Consider the following 4,732-nt stretch of genomic DNA (forward strand, 5'->3'; position numbering starts at 1 on the left):
CACTTGTCTCTCCCTGCTTTCTCTCTCTCCCTTCTCTCTCCCTCTCTTCTCTCTCCCTCTCCCTTCTCTCTCCCTCTCCCTTCTCTCAATTTTTTTCTCTCTTACTCCCACTCTATCTCTTTCACTTCAACCCGTCTCTTGCTCTCACACACATTTCTTTCTTCCACTTCTCTCTCTCTCTTTTTCTTTCTCACACCCTCTCTTTCTCTCCCTGCTCTCTATTACTCTCCCTGACTAGCATCCCTGCTCCTTCTAAATCACCTGTATTTTACTCTCACAAATGTCCTTTCTTTCTCTCTCTCTTTCAAGGACTACCACTCTCCCCTCTCTCTCACAAACCCCTCTCTCACTCAGTCTAAGCATTGTTTATTTAGTCCATCAGTGAAAGAGGGTCCTCAACTGCATTGCTCTAAAGGGGATTGCATTATATTTTTTCACTTATCTTGGGTAAAATTTATTTGCAGTATGAAAATAGGTAAGTTCGTCTATCAAGATGCTGTTCACAAAGGACATACTAACAAGGAGGTAAGTAGTTGAGGTAAGTGAGTACACCTACACAATGCATTGCTTTTATCTCTCAGGATATAAAGCTTTGAGTTGATTTCTCTCCCTTTACACGAGTGTGCCCTTTTAGAGTCAGGCAGTGAACTCTTCGCTACTGTCCCATCTGCAGCGCTAGCTCGACTGTAAATTGGGGGAAGAAAGCATACCCCTTTACGGACGATAGACAGTAGTGCTTCTTCACTCCTAGCATACGGCAGAGGAGAAGCTCCGCTCTGTACAAAACGGATCTAGTCCTCAATGTCCAAGTACTTAGTAGTGAGGTAAAAGCTAGCTCTTTACCTCTAAGGGTGCCTCTCGCTAACATGCAACGAATGCAAGAGTTTTCAAAATTTTGAATGACTAACTGCATATAAATGCAACATGTCAATTGGATAGGGAATAGAATATATACAACAAAATAGAAAGGGCAGGCTCACAGACTGATTCCATGCCCTCCCTCACCCGCTCTTGACCCATGTTCACTATCACCCACCACCTCATCCACCTTCACCCTCACACTCATCCACCTTCACCCACCCACCATTGCCCCCTCACCAACACCTTCACTCACCCACACCTTCACTCATCCCCCTACCTCACCTACATTCACCAACCTTTAACCCCACTTAAACACACCCTCCCTCTTCCACCTTAATCCTCACCCTCCCTCACCCACGTTCACTCTACCTTACTGGCCTCAACCTTACCTACAAAGCCTCCTATACCCATATTAACCATCCCTCACCCACCTTCAACATCACCTTCCCACACCCTCCTTCACCCAACCTCCCTCACCCACCTTCTACCCTCATCATCCATATTAAAATTCACCTTCACCACCCTTACCTGCACACCAATACCCAGCCTCACCCTTGCCCACTCACCCATACCTGAACTGACCCACACTTTTTTCACCCACCTTCATCCTCACCCTCCCAGACACATTTACTCACCCTCCCTAATCCACCTTCAACACCACCTACCCACTCTCTTCATCATCCACCTTCCCTCAAAAACCTTCAACCTCCTTACCCACACCCACCATACATCCCTAAACCTCCCTCACCCACCTACCCACAACCTCCCTCACGTGCTTACCCACTTACACTTTTTCTTACCACACTTTCAACCCCAAACCACACCCTCCCTAAATTGTTCAGAACTTAACTCTCATTGGCCAAGTACCTAAATGAGTCACATAACTAAAAATGTTCTATTCTTTTTTAACCAAACACAAATACAAAAATAATCGTAAGGGTCAACCCTAACCCTAACTTTCAACGCTAACCCTAACTCTTCTCTGATTGGTTAGTACCCAAATGAGTCACATACCTAAATTTTCGTATTCCCCTATAACCCTGGGCCAAACAAAAATAGAAAAATAATCCTAACTGTCAACCCTAACTGTCAACCCTAACTTTCAACCCTAACTTTCAACCCTAACTTTCAACCCTAACTTTCAACCCTAACTTTCAACCCTAACTTTCAACCCTAACTTTCAACCCTAACTCTTCTCTGATTGGTTAGTACCCAAATGAGTCACATACCTAAATTTTCGTATTCCCCTATAACCCTAACCCTAACCCTAACCCTAACCCTAACCCTAACCCTAACCCTAACCCTAACCCTAACCCTAACCCTAACCCTAACCCTAACCCTAACCCTAACCCTAACCCTAATAATCCTAACTTTCAACCCTAACTTTCAACCCTAACTTTCAACCCTAACTCTTCTCTGATTGGTTAGTACCCAAATGAGTCACATACCTAAATTTTCGTATTCCCCTATAACCCTGGGCCAAACAAAAATAGACAAATAATCCTAAGTGTCAACCCTAACTTTCAACCCTAACTTTCAACCCTAACTTTCAACCCAACTCTTCTCTGATTGGTTAGTACCCAAATGAGTCACATACCTAAATTTTCGTATTCCCCTATAACCCTGGGCCAAACAAAAATAGAAAAATAATCCTAAGTGTCAACCCTAACTTTCAACCCTAACTTTCAACCCTAACTTTCAACCCTAACTTTCAACCCTAACTCTTCTCTGATTGGTTAGTACCCAAATGAGTCACATACCTAAATTTTCATATTCCCCTATAACCCTGGGCCAAACAAAAATAGAAAAATAATCCTAAGTGTCAACCCTAACTTTCAACCCTAACTTTCAACCCTAACTTTCAACCCTAACTTTCAACCCTAACTTTCAACCCTAACTTTCAACCCTAACTCTTCTCTGATTGGTTAGTACCCAAATGAGTCACATACCTAAATTTTCGTATTCCCCTATAACCCTGGGCCAAACAAAAATAGAAAAATAATCCTAAGTGTCAACCCTAACTTTCAACCCTAACTTTCAACCCTAACTTTCAACCCTAACTCTTCTCTGATTGGTTAGTACCCAAATGAGTCACATACCTAAATTTTCGTATTCCCCTATAACCCTGGGCCAAACAAAAATAGAAAAATAATCCTAAGTGTCAACCCTAACTTTCAACCCTAACTTTCAACCCTAACTTTCAACCCTAACTTTCAACCCTAACTTTCAACCCTAACTTTCAACCCTAACTCTTCTCTGATTGGTTAGTACCCAAATGAGTCACATACCTAAATTTTCGTATTCCCCTATAACCCTGGGCCAAACAAAAATAGAAAAATAATCCTAAGTGTCAACCCTAACTTTCAACCCTAACTTTCAACCCTAACTTTCAACCCTAACTCTTCTCTGATTGGTTAGTACCCAAATGAGTCACATACCTAAATTTTCGTATTCCCCTATAACCCTGGGCCAAACAAAAATAGAAAAATAATCCTAAGTGTCAACCCTAACTTTCAACCCTAACTTTCAACCCTAACTTTCAACCCTAACTTTCAACCCTAACTTTCAACCCTAACTTTCAACCCTAACTCTTCTCTGATTGGTTAGTACCCAAATGAGTCACATACCTAAATTTTCGTATTCCCCTATAACCCTAACCCTAACCCTAACCCTAACCCTAACCCTAACTTTCAACCCTAACTTTCAACCCTAACTTTCAACCCTAACTTTCAACCCTAACTTTCAACCCTAACTTTCAACCCTAACTCTTCTCTGATTGGTTAGTACCCAAATGAGTCACATACCTAAATTTTCGTATTCCCCTATAACCCTAACCCCTAACCCTAACCCTAACCCTAACCCTAACCCTAACCCTAACCCTAACCCTAACCCTAACCTAACCCTAACCCTAACCCTAACCCTAACCCTAACCCTAACCCTAACCCTAACCCTAACCCTAACCCTAACCCTAACCCTAACCCTGGGCCAAACAAAAATAGAAAAATAATCCTAAGTGTCAACCCTAACTTTCAACCCTAACTTTCAACCCTAACTTTCAACCCTAACTTTCAACCCTAACTCTTCTGTGATTGGTTAGTACCCAAATGAGTCACATACCTAAATTTTCGTATTCCCCTATAACCCTAACCCTAACCCTAACCCTAACCCTAACTTTCAACCCTAACTCTTCTCTGATTGGTTAGTACCCAAATGAGTCACATACCTAAATTTTCGTATTCCCCTATAACCCTGGGCCAAACAAAAATAGAAAAATAATCCTAACTTTCAACCCTAACTTTCAACCCTAACTTTCAACCCTAACTTTCAACCCTAACTCTTCTCTGATTGGTTAGTACCCAAATGAGTCACATACCTAAATTTTCGTATTCCCCTATAACCCTGGGCCAAACAAAAATAGAAAAATAATCTTAACTTTCAACCCTAACTTTCAACCCTAACTTTCAACCCTAACTTTCAACCCTAACTCTTCTCTGATTGGTTAGTACCCAAATGAGTCACATACCTAAATTTTCGTATTCCCCTATAACCCTGGGCCAAACAAAAATAGAAAAATAATCCTAAGTGTCAACCCTAACTTTCAACCCTAACTTTCAACCCTAACTTTCAACCCTAACTCTTCTCTGATTGGTTAGTACCCAAATGAGTCACATACCTAAATTTTCGTATTCCCCTATAACCCTGGGCCAAACAAAAATAGAAAAATAATCCTGAGTGTCAACCCTAACTTTCAACCCTAACTTTCAACCCTAACTTTCAACCCTAACTTTCAACCCTAACTTTCAACCCTAACTTTCAACCCTAACTCTTCTCTGATTGGTTAGTACCCAAATGAGTCACATACCTAAATTTT

This window comes from Ascaphus truei, unplaced genomic scaffold, assembly GCF_040206685.1.
Source record: "Ascaphus truei isolate aAscTru1 unplaced genomic scaffold, aAscTru1.hap1 HAP1_SCAFFOLD_389, whole genome shotgun sequence".
NCBI lineage: Eukaryota > Metazoa > Chordata > Amphibia > Anura > Ascaphidae > Ascaphus > Ascaphus truei.